The following is a 20,135-nucleotide window of genomic DNA, read 5'->3' on the forward strand; positions in this document are numbered from 1 at the left end:
AGCTCTGGTGTGAACCCACTCTAACTCACAGGACAGAAGTAATATTTCCCATGAAACAACCTGCTTTTAATTATCAGTTTTGGGCTGAGGTTTGGGATTTATATGTATTGGGAGGAGGGTGGTTCTGGCCTAGACTTTTTTTGAGTTAAAGCTAAAGAAAGGGATGAAAGAAAATGAATGGAAGGAGGTATAAATAGCAGGACAGTGTCTTTCTGATGAGGTGCACTGGAAGAGATGTTCAGTGAACCTGTTGTCAAAATGTTGAGCTGGACAGTGTCGGGTGTTAATCCATGCACAGTCTACTTCCTTTTCAGCAATGTCGTCTCCTACTCAACATACCCTCTCCTAGACCATGCATGCTTCCATACGTTAATCTGGTTTTATACCCCATATAAGTAGAGTTAGAGGGAAATTCCATTCAATAAATAACTTTCCAAAGCTTCTGTTTTTCTGACCTAATGATACATTCTATGTGGGTTTACACCTTCTCTGTCCTTTGTACCTAGATGGAGGCAGTGCCTTCTTGTCAAGAGTGTTGGAATCCCACCTCGCCCTTCTGAAAAGCATATTCCAAGCAGAAGACCACTTGGTCATGGGTCTCCAGATATTCACCAGGTTCACACCCACTGTGAGAGCTAGTTCAACTGGCTCTCCCTGCCAGCCTGCATTATCTTTAAGACATATTAAATTATTTTGCAAAGCACCCAATGCAAGTCACACCTTCTTAAAATCTCCAGTGGCACCTACAGATCAAAGGGCTGTAAGAATGTAAATAAAGGGATTAGATAAGTGGATAATCAACCAGCAAGCCACATATCTTGCAATCCCGGCTCTAGCTTTATTTTGCAGAGCTCTGTCCCTTTGTAGTTAGATTTGCCTCCTATAAATCAAATAAGATCATATATTTATTGCTACTAGTAGGACTACAAGCCATGGAGCTAAGAAAATAGCTGCTTGTGTTGGTGATTAGTTCTATTAGGAGTATGGTCTTCCCCCTTTCCACCCTTTTTTAGGACTAAAGACATTGTCTCCTATGAAATACTCACCAAGGATCCAGACTCTTGGCTTTCCAGTGTCGGGAACTTGGAACTCTTTGAAAACAAACTGAAAAAGAAAATCTGTAAAAGGCATGACATTTCTCTACCATACTGATTAACTGGTTTGTGCTGTTGGGTGCCAGCACTGCTCAGCTTACTGATTTGCCGGTAAAGAAATGCTCTTGTATGTTGCCAGCTCCTTTCTATAAGCTTCTTTTTGAAACTCAAGTCTACATTCCTACTTAGTGGTACCAGTATTGGTGCTGCCGGAGTTTACTGACTTACTATTTTTCTGTACAATTTCCTGACGGATTTATCCAAGAATGCAATTCCTCTGTCTAAGCTATAGCACGCTTGTCTTCCTAGCCAGATGCAAGTAGATTCCGGTCCGAAGACTAAATAAATTATTATCCTTTTCCTGAACCACAACAGAGAAGTGTTTTGTCATATGCAGGAGCCTAGATCAGAGCGATGCCCTGTATGTTTCTATGTTCTAAAACAACAGGTCCATCTCTAGGGTCCAAGTCCAGGATTTGAATCGCTCGAGAAGGATGGCTAATCAGAGTGACCATGTGGACTAACACCTAGGAGAAACTGGAGGAACTAGGTTAGTACAGAAAACACAGTAAGTGATGTTTTAGCTATAAAAATGTCAAGGGTGATATAATGGTGGTCTCAATGCACAACAGTTCTATCACTGGCTTTTAATCGATCTGCGCTTACCATGTCCCATCATGACTAGGCAGGCACAATTATTTTTATGGGTTATTGACCAGAGAGGCTGGGTTTGTTTTCGGCTGTGGGTCACAGAGAGAATGCCTACATTCTGAACTAAGGCAATGGCCTCTATTACATGCATAGTTATAGGCAATGCAATGTACTGAAAGCCTAGGAGGTGTTTCTGCTGCTTTTTGTTAGTGAACTTTCATCCTTAATGCTTTCCTCACAAACAGGATAATCCCTATTTGTTGGACCTGGGGTTACCAGTCCACATAGGGTAGCCTAGCACAGAGTGGAAAGACTTATCCCGAAGGCCCTTGTGTTTGTTATGTTTGCGTCACACTCCACACAGCAACTCAGCGCCCATCCACTAAAAATGACACTACACCAGATTAGAAAAATACGGAATGCTTTATAAAAACTCTTTATAGGATCTCCCCTTCATCAGACGGTGGTTGTTTTAGTTAAACAAGCACTTCCACATTTGATCTCCAGAATTATTATGATTCCATTATCGCATTTGGTTCTAGAACCTTATTCTCCATTGGCAAGACTTCAGTTATTCCTACAATTGCTTTAAACTCTGGTTAGCACTTTTGCGACCCAAATTACCACTTAGCCGTGAGTACACACCCACTTCAATTCAGGGGAGCACGAGCAACAATCTTAAGCCCTGTAGAACATTTGACACTCCCCATATAGTAAGAACAGAGTTTACATTGACAATTGTTGGTTTGATTCACCCCTAAGCAGATGAGAATATGCAGTAAACTTCAGCAAGATCAATCATTTGTGTATATCCCCCGTGAGGTTCTAACAACAGGTCTACTTGAGTGAGCCCCAGCAATAGTACTACGAATTACAGCTCACTAGTCCCAGGGAGACAGTCTTTTCCATTCAGGCTCCCCTGGTCTATTTATCAGTTTCCTTCAGGCTTCCATAGTAGGGTTCCCTCACTAAATCTCGTGGCGTTGCCGCCGCTTTAATATCCTTCCCCAGATCCCGGCTTACTTGTAGTGACTTGACTCAGGTTCGATATTCTGGGGCATGGGGAGGCAGGCCACGCTAGAAGCGCAACCTCCTTTTCCCCAGGCAAGGCCGTAACACCTACTGGGCCTGCACTGGTAGAGAGACACTTCTATTGATCCACGATGCAAGGCTCTCCTCTAGCCTCCGATGCGCCCGCTCTTCACCACAGAGCAGCCGCGGGTTAATGAGGCTGCGCAAGAGAGGCGCGTCTGAGGCTCGGCGCCGCCCATTCAGGGAAAACTTCACGATCTCCTCCGGGCCTGCGCCGCGGGGGAAACACTTCCTGGCAGCGCCGCCCTCTCAGCGAGGCCTCCGCTGTCACAGGCAGCTGAACCGCTACCAGTTCGTTTCCCTCTTCTCACCACCGGACAGAGTCTCCTCACCCACCGATGACTATCTCTTCTTGTGGGGCTTTAAGGATGCTGCGAGTCACGCTACCCCCTCCCTTACGCCACGGCCGACTCTCCGTAGTTCTGCACTGGAGATAAAACCACAGGAAGCTTTTTACCTCACTACTGGTAAGTCGGGGCAGATTTCCCGGGTTACCACCCCCCAGGGCACTGTCGTTGGGACGGACACAGGGAGATGATGGGGGTTTGGTTTCTTTGCCGGCCCACTGGCCAGTTCACACTCTTGCGGGGCAGTTTTGCAGCTGGTATAAAGCGGCTTGGGCCCCACAGTTACTCCGATCAAGTTTGAGGAGGATAGGTTAAGTTCTCCTTCCTTGATGTTGACGATCAACAGGACAAAGTCCTTCAAGATGAAAGCGTGGCAGGGTCAGGTCTCGAAGTAGAGGGCAAGGTTAGCAGCAGGGAAGCAACCCCTAGGAGAAGTCAGCCCTAAGCGCCCTATCCCCCTGATACCACAGCCTGAACTCCAGCTAGCTCTAGGTTTCACCACCACAAAATGGCCGCCCAGGTTCTGGCCGTATATACCCCTGGACCCTGGTCACTAGAATGGGACAGAAGGTTCTAGATCACTCTCAATAGTCTATGGGCCAGTCCCTGAGGTAAAATTCTCTGACAGTTGGCAGCCACCATTTTGTAAATGTTCACCTCACTACCACCTCCATTTTAAAAGAAAACCTGTGCCCCTTCAGGTGTAACAAATACTGAGGCACCCAAAGCCCTACTGGCATCACCAAACAAAAAAAATATATGATGGACAAAAAGGGGGAAAAAAAAAAGATGTAGGAGGCAGAAAGGGGACATAAAAACAAAAGGTAGGAGGGACCACCCAAAGGGCTGACAGGTCTAACACTATTCTATAAAAAGACATGAGTGAATGCACGATCTCCTGACTTAATATTCTCCTGTGGGGAGACTACAATCAAGGCTCTTTTAGACACTGGCCGTCAGCCATACACAATATCTTGTTCTCTCTAAAGTCACTCTAGGTTCCTGAAGGGTATCCCGCCTACAGCTTGGGGAACCTGTGTTTTACCACAGGGGTTGTCACCTGGCCCAAAGGGTCATTGCCGTCTTCACTAAGTTAGCATGAGCACGCTGCAGCTTGCCTGCTGCTTTGCACACGTTACTACACGCCCTTTATTTTTCCAATAATTTCTATGGCAGTTTTCACATTGCTGTGTTCACTCTCTCCATGTTCATGGGATTTTGACTGACCATTAAGTGCAAGGTTGAACGAACAACAGTGCCCCTTGTTATTTTGTTCTAGCCAGGCCTTAGCCCTTAGACAAAACATACCGATGCAGCTGTTGTTTGGCAAACGTACTTTGGTTTTATAAGAATACACAAATAGGTAGCACACACTTGGAGAGGGACCTTGTCCAGGGAGAAGAGCGACACAGCACCTATGATATAGATCTACCATCTATAGGCTACGGTATGGGGTCTGCTGACAAAGCCCAGAGATCTTCTAATATATAATAATAATACTGCTTCTTACCAAGGGGAAAGAGGTTAGGCTCCATTGTCTTTTGCTAATGACATCCCCTTTCATGATCTATGGACTAGCTGCTATGCTGACTGTATTCGTGCTATGCATTTTCCTGCTTGTTGTGGCATGTATACTGCAGGTTAGGGCATGCTAGTTAAAATAAATATTTTAAACGATTTCGTGTCTCGAAAGGGTGTGTCTTGTGAGTGAGTATGAGAACAAGTGAGACACTATAGCTTGTCGGTCCTGGGCTTGTGGGTACTAAGCTGGTGGGATCACCCAGTCCCTATACACCAAGGTCCTATAATCCTGCGCATAGTTCTGTGTTTGTGCAGAATCCCTGCAACATGGCGCCACCAACTTTTGGTCTGGTACTTATTCACAAGACCTCTGAGTAGCGTTTGTGCTTGTCCACAATACCCTCGCACCAGTTACCGGAGCCATCCGTGGTGAGGGGGCTTACATCCTATATTTGTTGATTTATAGGTTTTACAAGCTTGTAATTTAAAAGGTTCTTCTTTGCCCATTTTTGCGCCACTATTTCTTTGTTTCTTTATTCTGTTTGTAATATGGCACAACCAGTCGCTATAGCAGCACATAACCGCACGGCGGTTACAGCTTTCTTGACTCAACGCAGAGTCCAAATTCCAGGGACTAACATTATGTTCGAGGCATGTGGGCTGCTGAATTCATATCTTAGCATAGATCGCCACCTAGTGTTGGGTCCGGATGTTTGCACCTTGTTGTCTTGGAAGAGTCTTCGAAGTATCACGAGATAGGTGACTCCTCCCCTGGACAACACTGCGCATGGGCATCTTCTCCATCTTCAGATTGTTTTTTTCCGCCATTGGGTTCGGATGTACTTCGACAGCTCCAACTTCGGGGCCGAAGTTTTCCAACTTTCTAAGGCCAAAACCTTCTACATTCGACGGTATTGTTTCCGCTCAGTATCCCTCGACTCGACAAAACACTTCCACTTATATCCAGTCGTCGGCGCGGGCCGTTGGGCCTTTTCGACGCCACGGGGGCCTCCTGCTAATGGAAAGGACCCCGTTTAAAAAATGCCCAGAGTGTGGATCCAAATTTCCACACAGTGACAAGCATAGAGTATGCAACAGGTGCCTATCTCCGGAGCACAATGAAGAACACTGTCCAGCTTGTGCTCTGTTCCGGTCAAAGGAAACTATCCGGAACCGAAGAGCTGCTCGACAAGAGATGCAGCGGCAGGCACCAGAACCCGAAAACATTTTCGACGACGAACATGAACTCCCAGAGGCAGAGGGCTCCGAAGATCTGGAAATAGTCACCGTAGAGGACCAGTCGGACTCCGATGACCAGATCACACCGGGGCAAACCGTGAGTACCAAAGCCCCTACCCCGCCTCCACCTCTACACAAGGCTCCGGTTAAAGCATCTCCTAAAAGCCTTAGCCGCGACCGAAACACCGCTTCAGAAGCCCCGCCTTCCGGCTCGGCTCCGAAGACCACACCCAAGCCTTCCGGTACCCTAGGAACGAGCAAAACAGTTCCCAAAGTGGCCTCAGCATCCAGCAAAGACGCTCAACCCAAAAAAGTCGTCGACCATAAAAAGGCCGTCGACCCAAAAACGCCCGTCGACACAAAGGAGGTCGTCGATCCGAAGAAGGCCGTCGACCCTAAGAAGGTCGTCGATCCGGAAAAGGGCGTCGACCCCAAGAAGGTCGGCGATCCGAAGACTGCCGTCGAGCCGAAGACTGCCGTCGAGCCGAAGACTGCCGTCAAGCCGAAGAAGGCCGTCAAGCCGAAAAAGGCCAACGAGCCGAAAAAGGCCGTCGAGCCAAAGAAGGTCGTTGAGCCGAAGAAGGTCGTTGAGACGAAGAAGGCCGTCGAGCCGAAGAAGGCCGTTGAGCCGAAGAAGGCCGTTGAGCCGAAGAAGGCCGTTGAGCCGAAGAAGGCCGTCGAGCCGAAGAAGGCCGTTGAGCCGAAGAAGGCCGTCGAGCCGAAGAAGGCCGTCGAGCCGAAGAAGGCCGTCGAGCCGAAGAAGGCCGTCGAGCCGAAGAAGGCCGTCGAGCCGAAGAAGGCCGTCGAGCCGAAGAAGGCCGTCGAGCCGAAGAAGGCCGTCGAGCCGAAAAAAGCCGTTGAGCCAAAGAAGGCTGCCCATCATACAAAAGACATCCAGCCTAAAGAGATACTTGACCCGAACAGATCCGTCCAGGTGAAAAAAGCTCCAAACCCAAGGGTCCTCGAGTCCGAAACTCACCCGAAAACAAAGAATAAAGACAAGCAGGCGACCAACCCAAAATCCTCGGCGCCGAAGCCACGGACAGTAGAGGAAGACCTTTTTCATCCAGATCCAGTGTACCCAGAACAACAAAGACTATATAGACCCTGATACAGGACATGTAACAGTCTACAATAAAAACAAAAGAATACTGGACACTGAAGCCCCTTCTCCTGTTCCTCTTAAGAAAAATGACTTTGGCACATCCCCTTCAAAACCTTTCACACCTCCTTCTTTCACTCCTAACATGCGTTATGTTGCATATTCTCCTCCACCTATAGATTACGATGAGGAAGAAGACATGGGTGAAGATCCTCAGGATGATTTTATAGAACCTGACGATCAAGGAAACCCGGATTACACATGGAGTGACCATAATGATCCTGATGACACAGATTATACACAACCCATACCCGATCCCTCTCCATACCCCACAAAGGCATCTCCTACTGACGACACTGTCGCTTTTAAATAACTAGTGGACAGAGCAGCTCAGTATCATGGTATACACATGCACACTGACCCTATAGAGGAGGATTTTCTATTTAACACCTTCCCAACATCAGAGAAAAGTGTACGTGTACTACCTATGCTATAAGGAGTACTAAAGCATGCACCAGGCATCTTTAAAGACCCAGCCCAAGAATTGAGAAAAAATATAAACCGGCCGCTACAGACCCCTTTTATATCAGATCTCAGCTACCCCTAGATTCCCTAGTTGTATCTAATGCTAGGAAAAGAGCTAATTCACAAACAACAGGTGATGCTCCCCCTCCTGACCAAGAGTCAAACATTTTAGAAGCTTCAGGGAAAAGAGTGGCCTCTCAGGCAGCAAACACCTGGAGGATTGCCAATACCCAAGCTCTCCTAGCACGCTATGACAGAGCACACTATGACCAACTGGAGGCATTATTACAACACCTACCAGAACCCTATAAAGCAAAAGCAAACAATCTAATACAGGAAGGGAAATTCATCACTAGCGCATCCATAAAATGCACCCTTGGTGTAGCTGATACAGCCGCTAGGTCTGTCAACACTAGTGTATTGCTACGCCGGCATGCCTGGCTCCGCATTTCAGGATTTAAAAATGAAGTGCAATCTACCATACTCAATCAACCTATTAATCAGGATTTCTTATTTGGCCCTGCAGTTGATACCATCTTGGAAAAGATGAAAAAAGATACTGACACCGCTAAGTCCATGGGTGCACTTAAATTTCAACAATCTAGGAGCTCTTTTCGTCGCTCCTCCTTTTGAGGCTCAGGCAGAGGCAACACATCCCAAACTTCTTCATCATTCAAGAGCATTACACAAGGCACCTTTAATAGAGGCTCGCATAGAGTTGGTTATAGAGGGAACAATAACAAAGGCAGAGGACGTGGTAATAATAACACCCGAGCCTCCACCGCCACCAAACAGTGACTTTTTCACACTCCCTCCAGACCACTTAACACCAGTCGGAGGCAGGATAACACAATTCCTACCAGTCTGGAACGCTATCACTACAGACAGGTGGGTGAGACAAGTTATCCAGTATGGTTACTGCCTGGAACTCACTTCTACTCCACCCAACATACCACCCAAACACTGTCCAATGTCTAAAGAACACATCACGCTGTTACAACAGGAGGTGCTATCCATGCTAGAAAAGGGTGCCATAGAGCCAGTCCCATTACAACATCAAGGGATACTTCCTCATTCCCAAAAAAGACGGCTCACTCAGACCAATTTTAGACCTCATACCTTTGAACCAATACATACTCTCAGATCATTTCCATATGATCACTCTACAACAGGTGCTCCCACTACTCCAGCAAGGCGACTTCCTTGCCACATTAGACCTCAAGGATGCATACTTTCACATCTCCATACATCCACCTCACAGGCGATACCTCAGGTTCACAATAGAAGGTCAGCACTATCAATTCAAAGTTCTCCCCTTCGGGGTAACTACAGCACCAAGGGTTTTTACAAAATGCCTAGCAGTAGTAGCAGCACACCTCCGAAGGCAACACATCCATGTGTTTCCCTACCTTGACGATTGGCTCATAAAAGCCAACTCATACGCACATTGTGCCAGCCATACCTCACAGACAATCCAGCTACTGCACAGTCTAGGATTTTCAATAAATTACCCAAAATCTCATCTGCAACCCTCCCACTTACAGCAATATCTGGGAGCAACAATAGACACCTCCGTAGCAAAGGCATATCCAAATCCAATCAGGATAGCCAACATACAATCTCTCACTCAAAAATTTCAGCCACAACACTCCCTACCAGCTCGAGTGTTCATGCAGCTTATAGGCATGATGGCCTCCTGCATATTCATCGTCCCTCATACTCTGCTTCAAATGCGCCCCTTACAAGAATGCCTAGCACGCCAGTGGAACCAAGCTCAAGGACAACTAAAAGACCTAGTGTTGGTAGACAGTCGCACTTACCGCTCTCTGCAGTGGTGGAACCCACAAAACCTTTCCAAGGGGCGACTGTTCCAAGAGCCGGTTCCACAGGTAGTACTAACAGCGGACGCATCACTGACAGGTTGGGGAGCCCATCTCCTTCAATAAACAGTCCAAGGTCTCTGGACAGTCAAGCAAAAGACACAACATATAAACCACTTAGAGTTACTAGCAGTATTCCTAGCAATGAGAGCCTTTCAGAAATACTTGCGCAACAAAGCTGTGTTAATCTGGACGGACAACATGACAGCCATGTACTACATCCAAAAACAGGGGAGGCACACACTCTGCAACTGTCTCACCCAGCACAGAGCATATGGAAGTGGGCAATTCCACAAAACATTTATCTCCTGGCAGAACACCTCCCAGGCATAGACAACCAGATAGCAGACCTACTAAGCCGACACAGTCAGCAAGTACACGAATGGGAGATTCATCCTCAAGTTCTCCAACCATTCTTCCAAAAGTGGGGACATCAAGACATAGATCTGTTTGCCACAAACGAAAACTCAAAATGCCCGTCCTTCGCCGCCAGGTTCCCACACCCGTTGTCACCAGGCAATGCGATATGGATTATCTGGTCAGGCAGATTTGCGTACGCTTTTCCACCAACCCCAATGATTCCATTAGTGGCACGCAAACTAAGGCAACAGTCACTCACAATGATCCTGGTTGCTCCCACATGGGCAAGACAGCCATGGTACACAATAGTCCTGAACTCTCAGTGGTTCCTCACCAAAGACTGCGCCTCTCGGCACAACTGCTAACACAGAACCATGGAGAAATCAGGCACCCAGATCCCAATCAGATGAACCTAGCGATCTGGCTCCTGAGGTCTTAGAGTTCGGATATCTTAACTTGCCTCCAGACTGTATGAACATTATCAAGGAAGCAAGGTGTCCCACTCCCAGAGCATGCTACGCAGCTAAATGGAAAAGATGTGTTATTTATTGTAATAATAACCAAATCAATCCATTGGATGCCTCCATCCAAAATGTAATATGTTACCTGCTACATCTTCAGAGATGTAATCTAGCATACTCATCCATGAGGCTACACGTTGCTGCTATAGCAGCATATTTTCAAAACAGACAACATGTGTCCCTATTCAGAATCCCACCTATCAAAGCTTTTATGGAGGGACTTAAAAGAATTATCCCTCTAAAGCATCCACCTTCTCCAGTCTGGAACTTAAACATAGTACTTACCAGACTCATGGGACCCCCCTTCGAACCACTTCATTCATGTGAATTACAATTCTTAACATGGAAGGTGGCATTTTTATTTGCTATTACCTCCCTCAGGCGAGTGAGTGAGCTACAGGCACTAACCATTCAGGAACCTTTCATGCAGATACACCACAATAAAGTAGTGCTTCGTACAAACCCTAAATTTATGCCAAAAGTTATATCCACTTTCCACATCAATCAGTTCGTAGAATTGCCAGTTTTCTTTCAAAACCCGCAATCCGTAGCTGAAAGAGTTCTTCACACACTAGACGTTAAAAGAGCTCTGTTATATTACGTTGACAGAACAAAATCATTCAGAAAGACAAAGCAACTATTTGTCGCTTTTTCACCACAACATAAGGGTAATCCCATTTCCAAAGCAGGACTAGCCAGATGGATAGTTAAATGCATTCAAATATGCTATCAAAAGGAAAAGCGCACTTTAACAGTTCCCTCAAAAGCACACTGAACGCGTAAAATGGGGGCATCCATGGCTTTCTTAGGAAATATTCCCTCGGAAGACATATGTAGGGCAGCTACATGGTCTACCATACACACTTTCATGAAACACTACTGTGTTGACATGCAAGCTAAGCAACAAGCTGCTGTGGGCCAGGCTGTCCTTAAAACTCTTTTTCAAACCACTGCAGCTGATACAGGCGACCACCGCTAGAGGAGAAACTGCTATACAGTCTATGCTAAGATATGAATTCAGCAGCCCACATGCCTCGAATGGCAAATGCTACTCACCAGTATGCATCTGTTCTTGGCATGTAGGGCTGCTGACATTCATATACCCACGCTCCTCCCCGATGCCTGTCACAGCTGCATGGTTATTCTCCTTACATACATTTACATGGTCATCTCTTACTTTCCTATACTCCATCTTTGCCACAATGGCGAAAAACAATCTGAAGATGGAGAAGATGCTCATGCGCACTGTAGTCCAGGGGAGGAGTCATCTATCTCGTGATACTTCGAAGACTCTTTCAAGACGACAAGGTGCAAACATCCGGACCCAACACTAGGCGGCGATCTATGCTAAGATATGAATGTCAGCAGCCCTACATGCCAAGAACAGATGCATACTGGTAAGTAGCATTTGCCTTTTGTTGTCGAAGCGGACCCTGCTTTTTGCTTCAAAGTCTTTTATTCTTGGGTCACATTACCCGCGGTGGATGAGAATGATAATTTGTTTCATGAATATACGAGGTCTGCTGTTCCAGCGGCTTATAGTCCTTATGCATTACTTGAAGTTCCGTTGACAGCCTAGGAGCATACTATTTGGTTTAAAGGCGTCCTTCCTCACCCTGTTACTGCTGCTATCGATGGGATCACTTGACCTTTGTTAGCGGGTTTTACACCACATCCAAATTATCTTAATTTTACACTCGCAGAGCTACGTCAGCTACATACATCTTTGATTCACATACACAGAAGTGTCATACAGTTTATCCCGTGTGCGACTCATGTGGAACGGCTAAAGCTGCACCTCTGCCACCAGGACAAAGTGGTGGCTTGTTATTAGTCCCGTCATGATTAACTCAGTGATGGGTAAATGCCCTCAGCATTAAGGTGACTTGCTGGCACAGAAACTGTTTTTCACATACAACTCCTGTAGAAAAATGCAGGGTCCTTACAATTAGTTTGCTGAGTGGTCCGATTCCCGCTTTAGCTGACTGCACGACTTGAGGGACGGTGTTTGCCTCCGTGTATACACTGTGCTTTGGCACCCCCTCCATGAGCGTTCTACCGAGTGTTCTAAAAAAGGTACAAGAACACGGGCTGGTCCAGCCCTGGATTTGGAGAGGAAGTTAGTGGGAATGTTCCCAATTATCTCTGATATGATTCTGGCCAATATAAAAGTTGAAGCGGTTTGCTTACAATTAAGGCAATGACTAGCGGCGGGGCCGGACATGGATCTGATTATAATTGCGGGTGTGTATACATCTTTGGGTCGCAATAGCTTGGTTATTCGACCATTTGCTCAGCCACAGACTAAACCCTCTCCTGAAAAGGAGGGTCACCTGGTCTTTCCTAAAAAGGCGTAATACGAATCAGCGGCAGCAACAACAGAAGCCTGGTTCATGTGCAGGTTCGCCTCCACCTGATTCTTCTGAGCGTAGATATGATTTGCGTGACCGCTCTAAAATTAAGACACCTTAGAGGTTCCAGGTTCCTGATCCTCGTTCCTTTCAGGAATTGTCAGATCAACAGTTCGACGGGGTAGGACATCAGGATCACAGACAAGGCGAGTCTGCGCTAGCAAGACGTGACCCGCAGCACCAGTTTGATGTAAATTGTAAATTGATACTTGTATAGCGCACTACTCACCCGCAAGGGTCTCAAGGCGCTTGTACGAATACCGCTGTGGAACCCATCCTGGCTTTCCCTGTGAGGTGTCCACTCCTGGGCACCCCCAAGGTGGAGGCCAGACATCCTTAGCGTTGTGGGGGCCGTTGTGGAGATTAAGCAAGCTATTGCCCAGAGTTGCAGAGTGGGACTCTATGATTGGAATAGGCACCGAGGCGAGAATTATCAGGTCCGTGGAATTTTGAGCCCAAGACCCGCCGAGGCAGGGAATTGAACCCTGGTCCCGGGCTAGACCTCTGCATCAGGGTCTGCCGCTCTAACCATTGAGCCACACTTCTCCACGTAAAAGTCAAGCAGGAGGAACCACCTTTATATTGACCCCAATTTCAGAAGAAGAAAGTTGCCGCTTTGACTGCGAAGTATGCCTCAAACTGTGAGAACCCTGCTCATCGACAGCAGTTGGGCGGTAACCCTCCTCAACAGTGCAGCGGTGGTTACCATAGTGCGGCAGACACTCCACTCACGTCTGGAGGCAAAAACAACTGACACTTTCAATACCCGTAGAAACAGCAGACACTCAACTTGCTCCTCCTGCTTTATGAAGTAAGCCTTCATTGAAGGCGATATTAAACGCCCGATTTAAGCAGTTTTTTGGGAAAATCTAATTTCATCCTATGATATTTTTTTGGCGGTGGTTGATTGGCCTCCCCCTTTTGTCCTAGCTTCCTCTAGAGGGAAGGATGTTATTCTACCTAGATTCTGACATTATGTTCCTGATGATGATAAAATGGCTTATGCCTCAAAGTGGGATTTATTCTTAGCCCCAGCATTATATCACAATCAGGTGGGTTGGGACGAGGATTCCCCGGTTCATGTGATTCCTTTGCACTCTACACCTCAGCCCCAACCACAATATCCAATCAAACGAGACACTAAAGCATCCGTTAGTGATATCTTGACCCAGTTGGAATATCAGGGTGTGATTGAACCCTGTGCTTCATCAATGAATAATCCTCTTTTTCCGATATGAAACCGGACGGTTCACTTCCTATAGTTTTAGATTTCACACATTTGAATAGTCATGTTCGTACCTTTGCGGTTCAGAACACACATAGCTCTGCATTAGTGAATAACATTGTTCGAAAAAAGTAAAAAGAACACATTGGATATTTGCAATGGGATTTTTAGTCATTCTTTGGCTTCAGAGAGCTGTGATTTGACCGCATTTAGTGCGTTAGGCAATCAGCGCCGAAATGCGAGATTGCCTATGGGCCATAAGAATAGCCTTGGTGTAGCCGTGGCATGCATAGTGTCCCTTTGCATGACATCAACCTGATGCCTTCTCGTACGTCGATGACATACACTTGACGGATGATGAACTACAGCCGCATCTCTTGCGTGTGGACCGCATTATCACACATTTTACGAACTTTGGTTGCAAAGTAAATTTTGCTAAGTCTCTCAACGCCTTCTTGTTGGTCCTTTTTCTTGGTTACAAACTCAATAATGAAGGTAGGCCCCCCCTCCCTTTCTGGAGAAATGTGCACAATTGCAACCTCCATCTACTCTTTAAAAGTTACAGTCTTTGCTGGGTTTTAAACATTTCAGTAGGACATACTTTCTTGATTATGCCCAGCGTATCAAACCTCTTTATCATTGATACAACCTTATTTTTCATCTTCCAGTTGGCTTCTGGAACATACCGCAGTTCTTCGGTCTCTGCAGTCTGATCTACTTGTGACCAACTTTTTTTTAACGCAAGACTATTCTACAAATTTGGTCACAAGGATTGTACCAGAGACGTTAGACTTTACTTAATTGACGTTCAATGAGGGGGACACTGTCCCCATTTGCATATAAATGGCATTTGTATGCTCCTGGTGAGATGCCTTTCTCTTCTACAGAAAAGATTTTGACCGATGTGTAGATGGCTGTTCTTAAGGAACCCTCTCTGGCTCAGGGAAAACGTATTTTCATGGTTTCCCTGGTACCTGCTTTAGAAGCAGTCATGATTTTAAATCATCCTTGGTGCGCACACAGTCGCTTGGAGATTAAACAGCTCAAGTGGCGGAGCTACGTGCATTGGTTTTTGCTCTGAAATTCGCTGATCCTGAAGTCCCCACCCTTATAGTGTGCGATTCCTTTTACTGTGTACAATCCTTCAATGACAATGACAATTTGTTCTTGGGGACACAAAATGATTTTCGTGATTCTAAAGGTAGTGCAAATAAGCATAAAACGCTTTGGGTCCGAGTGGCCGCTCTTAAGGACCGTTTGCCACTCACACATGTTATCCATACTTTGGGCCATCATGTGTGGGAGCACACACTGTTGGTAATTCACTGGCTGATGAGGTAGCCAAATCTGCAGTAGCCACTTGTTCAGTAGCAGTAGTCACTAGATCTATGGCTAAAATTGATGATGCTATTCTAGCAGCTATTGCTGCGACGAAAGAGGGAGCAGAGTTTCCCCAGGGTGTCCCTTCATGTTATACATACCACTTGTCATCTGATAAAATTCCATTTCCAACTATTACATCCGTTGGGGATCGGCAGATTCCCAACGAGGACCACAGACTTTCTTTGATCATAGCCGCACATGAAGGCGTTGCTTCTGTGCATACCGGAGTGACAGGGACTATTTCGCTTTTACAGCAACATTTTTGGTGGCGTGGTTTGTACCAACAGGCACGCAAATATGTTCTTTCCTTTGACATTTGTCAACAGATTAAGACTTCCACTGTTTCACCACCCCACACTAAATCGTACAATTCAAATCAACCTTTTGGTTGAATTTATCTTGATCCCTGCAGTCCTTTAACGTGTGATAATGGTTTTAAGTATGTCTTGGTTACAGTGGACTCGTGCACTAGATTCCTTTGGGTTTGGCCGCAATGTAGTGCTGATGCTTGAACTGTTATAAAAGATTTGTGTGTCTTTGTGGGGACATTTGGCTGTAGCACCTTCCATTCTGACCAAGGTCCTGCTTTTGTCTCTAAGGCTTTACCGGGATGCGATGAAGTCTCTGGGGGTGCAGGTTCAATGCTCGTCTCCATATTGGCCTGAGGGCAATTCTGTTATGGAGCGGATGAACCATCACTTAAAGCAATCTTTAACAGCTAGGGTATTAGGTACTGGTCGGGCTGGTTGACTCATCTATATGGCGTTCAACATGCACTTAATCTCCCAAGAAGATCTCTGGGTGGGCGGATGCCATACGAAATGCTCTTTGGCATTAAAAATGTTTGTGTGTGACCTTGATGGTTTAGACGTTGAGGCAGCCTCCTCAACCTTTGACGTAGATAGCCATTATGCTGTGTTGCAGGAACTACAAAAAGCTTGCGATTCACAAGCAAAAGCCCATTTGCCTCCTTTCACGGATGCAGCTGTGCTGATTCCGGTTTCTGATGGGCTTCCTAAAGTTGAAGATCTGGTCCGAGAGAAGGTGGAGAACAGAAAATTATTTGGTCCATCATACCCTGCACTGGTATGATGTCCTTGGTTTGAAAGACATCCGTACTGTGATTCTGCCTCCACTACCTGGTTGTAAGGAGAATTGTATATGTAAATAGAGAGAGACCCCTTTAAAACTCAACGGGACTGGGGTACTGTTAAGCAGATTAAAAATAGATCCCTTGGAGTGTTATAAGGACAAATGCAATCATCCAAGCATCTTGTTAAATCATACAAATGTTTTTACCCCTATGTAGAGCCCCCACTGTACACCGAAGGAGGTCAGTTATTCAACTCTCAATTATATCATAAAAACTATTTTATTAAAACATTGTATACTATTATGCTCACATTAAAAAGTCACAGAAGATATGTGACCAATCTTTTTTTTTGATAAAAACACAGTGTTGTAAGAAAGACGATTAAAACAATACAATACAAAAATTCATAAACCGAGAGAAAAAGAAGTTTGACAGTACAATTTGTCATTAATACAACATATTGATTTGGAAAAATGAATAACTAGGCCTTGATGTCCTTAATTTCACACCATTAACAAGACCAAGTGTTCCCGTAGATTATGCTACCAATTGCGTTGACGTGTTTCAGTGGTTTCTTGTTAATGTTCCATCTTTTTCAAGACCATAATTAATTAAAGTCTCTCTGTGTATCTCATAATGCAGTCACTATAAGCTTCCTGTATGTGACAAATATAAACAGACAAACTTTTTTGTTTAGAAAACACCCTATTTGGGGGCGTGGCTTGAAGGGCGAAGATGGCGGTCGCAGCTTAGAGGAGCTCCCGCCGGCCCAAACACTGTCCGTCTGTTATCCTGGCCCCCGAGCCCCGCAAACCGCCCTACCTGTGCTAGGAGTGTTCCGGGTGGCACCGAGACCTGTCCGGTGTGCCGCCCTGCGTCATCGGCGGCTCCGGTGATCCGCGATTGTTGGCAGCGCGGTGCGGCCTGCAGTCCACGAGTGGAGCCGGGACCTCAATTTTCACAACCCGGGGCCGACGGCCAGTGGTCGGGCCGGCCGGAGGAGATTCCCCCGCCCAGACGCATCGGCGCCGGAGCCCACGGGACCAGCTGGGGGTGCCTAGGACGTTGGAGGCTGCACCGGGGTGTTCCTGAGGCGGAGTTGGGGCGCCGCGGCCTGTGCGGACCCCGGGAGACCGGGGCCTCGATTTTCGCGACCCCGGACCGGTCCGAGCCAGGGGGACCGAGGGTCGCTGGGGCTTGCTCCTAGTGCCGGTGTGGCACTTGCTGTGCGCGGCGTCCGCTGCCCACGTCTGGGGGGGGCCCTGAAGGGGTGTGTCGCGGCTCGAGCCGACTGCCCGGTGGCCCCGTGTGTTCCCCATACCGTGCGCTCTGGGGCGCGCCTCCCTTGGCCAGTTCCCGAGCCTGCTTGGGGCCGGTGTCACGACGGAGGAGGTCCCCGCTGGATCCTGCCTCGCACCCTGGGGCTTTGGAGTGACATTGCAGCCTGCCTGGCCCTGGGGGGGCCGGGGTTCCCTGGCTCTTGGTCGGAGAGGTGGGCTCGGTGCAGCCGGGGAGCTGGAGAATTGCACGCCACTTCGGACTGCGAGGGCAGGACCTGGAGTTGCCTTGAGGGACGAGCCTGCTGCCCGGATAGTGCCTGGAGGCCTCCAGCGGATAGCCCGAGACACACAGTGAGTGCCCCCCCCCTCCTCCTTCCCTCTGGTGGACCTACGCTGGGGCGCTGTGACGGGACTTGTGCCCTGGGAAGTGATCTGGGCTGGTCGGTGTGAAGACCCGGGTGCCTGCCCTGCTTCATCAGCTGCTGTGAGGTGCGAGTGAGCTGTGGGGTGGCCTGGTGGACGACGGGGCTGGACATCCTGGGCTCTTGAGACATTCCTGGGCGAAGCCCGAACCGGGGTTCCTGGAGGCCCTGACCTGGTGCAGCGACTGTCCTGCTGAACGTTCCCGCTGGGGCGGGCTGCCCGAAGCTGGGCTGTGGTGTCTGTGATCTGGGGGTGCCCACTGGGAACGGCGTGCAAGCCCCGACGGAGTCTCCTTGGCTCCCCCGGTTGGACGCTGCTGTTGAATTGCCGTAGACAAGGGGCCCACAGCGAGGGAAGGGAGGCCCTCTTCTCTGCCACTGACCATGACGAGAGGTGGGGGCGGCACCGGGTCCACCAAGCAGGGGCCGATTGATAAGTTCACCAGGCCCGGCGGAGGGTCTGGGGCCTCCGGAGGTGGCCAAACCTCAGGCCCTGACAATGCGGCCCTGATGGCCGCCATTACGCAGTCCAGGGACATGCTTGATGCCAAAATTGGGGCGGTCGGCGCCGATGTCATGCTGCTGCGTCAAGATCTCCGCAATGCTGTGGCCCGCATCACAGAAACTGAAACTCGGATTACAGGGGTGGAGGAGGATGTGGTGACCCTGAAAAAGAAAGTGGAGGACATGGCCAGGATCCAAAAAGGGCTAGCGCTCCGTGTCGAGGATGCGGAGGGAAGGGCGCGAAGAAATAATCTGCGCTTTGTGGGCTTTCCGGAGGATTGTGAGAAGGGATCCATGGATGTATTCTTGGCGCGCTGGTTGGAGAGTTGGATTCCCCCGGACGCCTTGTCGCGCTGCTTTGTAGTGGAGCGCGCCCATAGGGCCCTGGCGCAGAAACCGCCGGCAGGAGAGCGACCACGTCCAGTCATCGCCAAAATCCTCAACTTTCATGACCGGGATGTTATTCTTAGAGAAGCGAGAGCGAAGGAGGACTTGTCGTTCGAGGGCCACAGGATTATGATTTTCCCGGACTATACCAGGCTAGTGCAGCAGCAGCGCCGGTCCTTCCAAGATGCGAAAGCCAAGTTACGTGGACTGAAAATTCAGTACTCGCTGTTGTACCCTGCTCGTCTGCGCGTAGTGTTTCATTCCAAGACCCACTTCTTTGACACCCCGGAGGCGGTGTTTAGCTGGACGGATGAGACTGTCAGGATCCGACCAAATGCCCAGCCGGGCCTGAGCTCCGGAGCGTCGCGGGGGTCGTCGCCGGAGAGGGGCGAATCCTCCAACAGGAGCAGGAGACACAGGAAGTCCAGGTCGCGGCGACGCTCCCAATCCGGGGGGGGGGCCTGCTGGATGGTGCACAGTCAGACACTGCTCAGTCTGGGACTGGGACCTGAGGGTCGTAGAGTCCCCCTCTTGTCTCCTGAGCGACATTCGTCTTTGGCCTTGGCTGGTGGCCCTGGGGGTACACTACTAATTGTTGGGCTGGCGCATGGTATGGTGTGGTCTAGGCCATGGCTGGACACAGGGGGGGGCGTGATGTCTGTTGTAGATCTGTCCCGCCGCGCTTAGGCGGTGGGCCACTTGTGATTAATGGGGTTCGGGGTGCTGACCCATGGGCGGCCTTTTCCTCTCCTGTTCGAGGGGGGCCCTAAGGGGAGGTGCTGCTAGTTGGGGGGTGTAAGGGGATCCATTGGCTTGGGGGGCTTTGGGCGCTCTGTTTTGGGCCCGAGGCTCTTTATGCCGCGACAGGTACTTCACTGTTTCTTGAGGTATAGGGGTGGGGGTGGGGGAATAGGCGGGGGTTCAGTAGTTGGGGATGTTGTGTTGGTGAATGGGGTGGGGGGGTACAGGGTAGTTGGGTAGGGATGCACGTGATTTTTGCTGCTGTGATTTTTATGCTGAGTGGTGCTTGGGCTAGGTCCGAGGGTTTCCTGATGCTCTCCCACCGAGACTATGGGTGATTCCCCGGAGACAGCGCCT

At 48.4% G+C, this 20,135-nt stretch overlaps 1 protein-coding gene across 3 annotated transcripts in view; it reads left to right on the forward strand.

The window, feature by feature from the left end:
• Positions 1–20,135, forward strand: part of LOC144768507 (rho GTPase-activating protein 39-like) — a 513,307-nt gene that overhangs the window by 245,912 nt on the left and 247,260 nt on the right. The window lies entirely within an intron of this gene.

The sequence above is a fragment of the Lissotriton helveticus genome, chromosome 7 (genome assembly GCF_964261635.1).
Source record: "Lissotriton helveticus chromosome 7, aLisHel1.1, whole genome shotgun sequence".
NCBI lineage: Eukaryota > Metazoa > Chordata > Amphibia > Caudata > Salamandridae > Lissotriton > Lissotriton helveticus.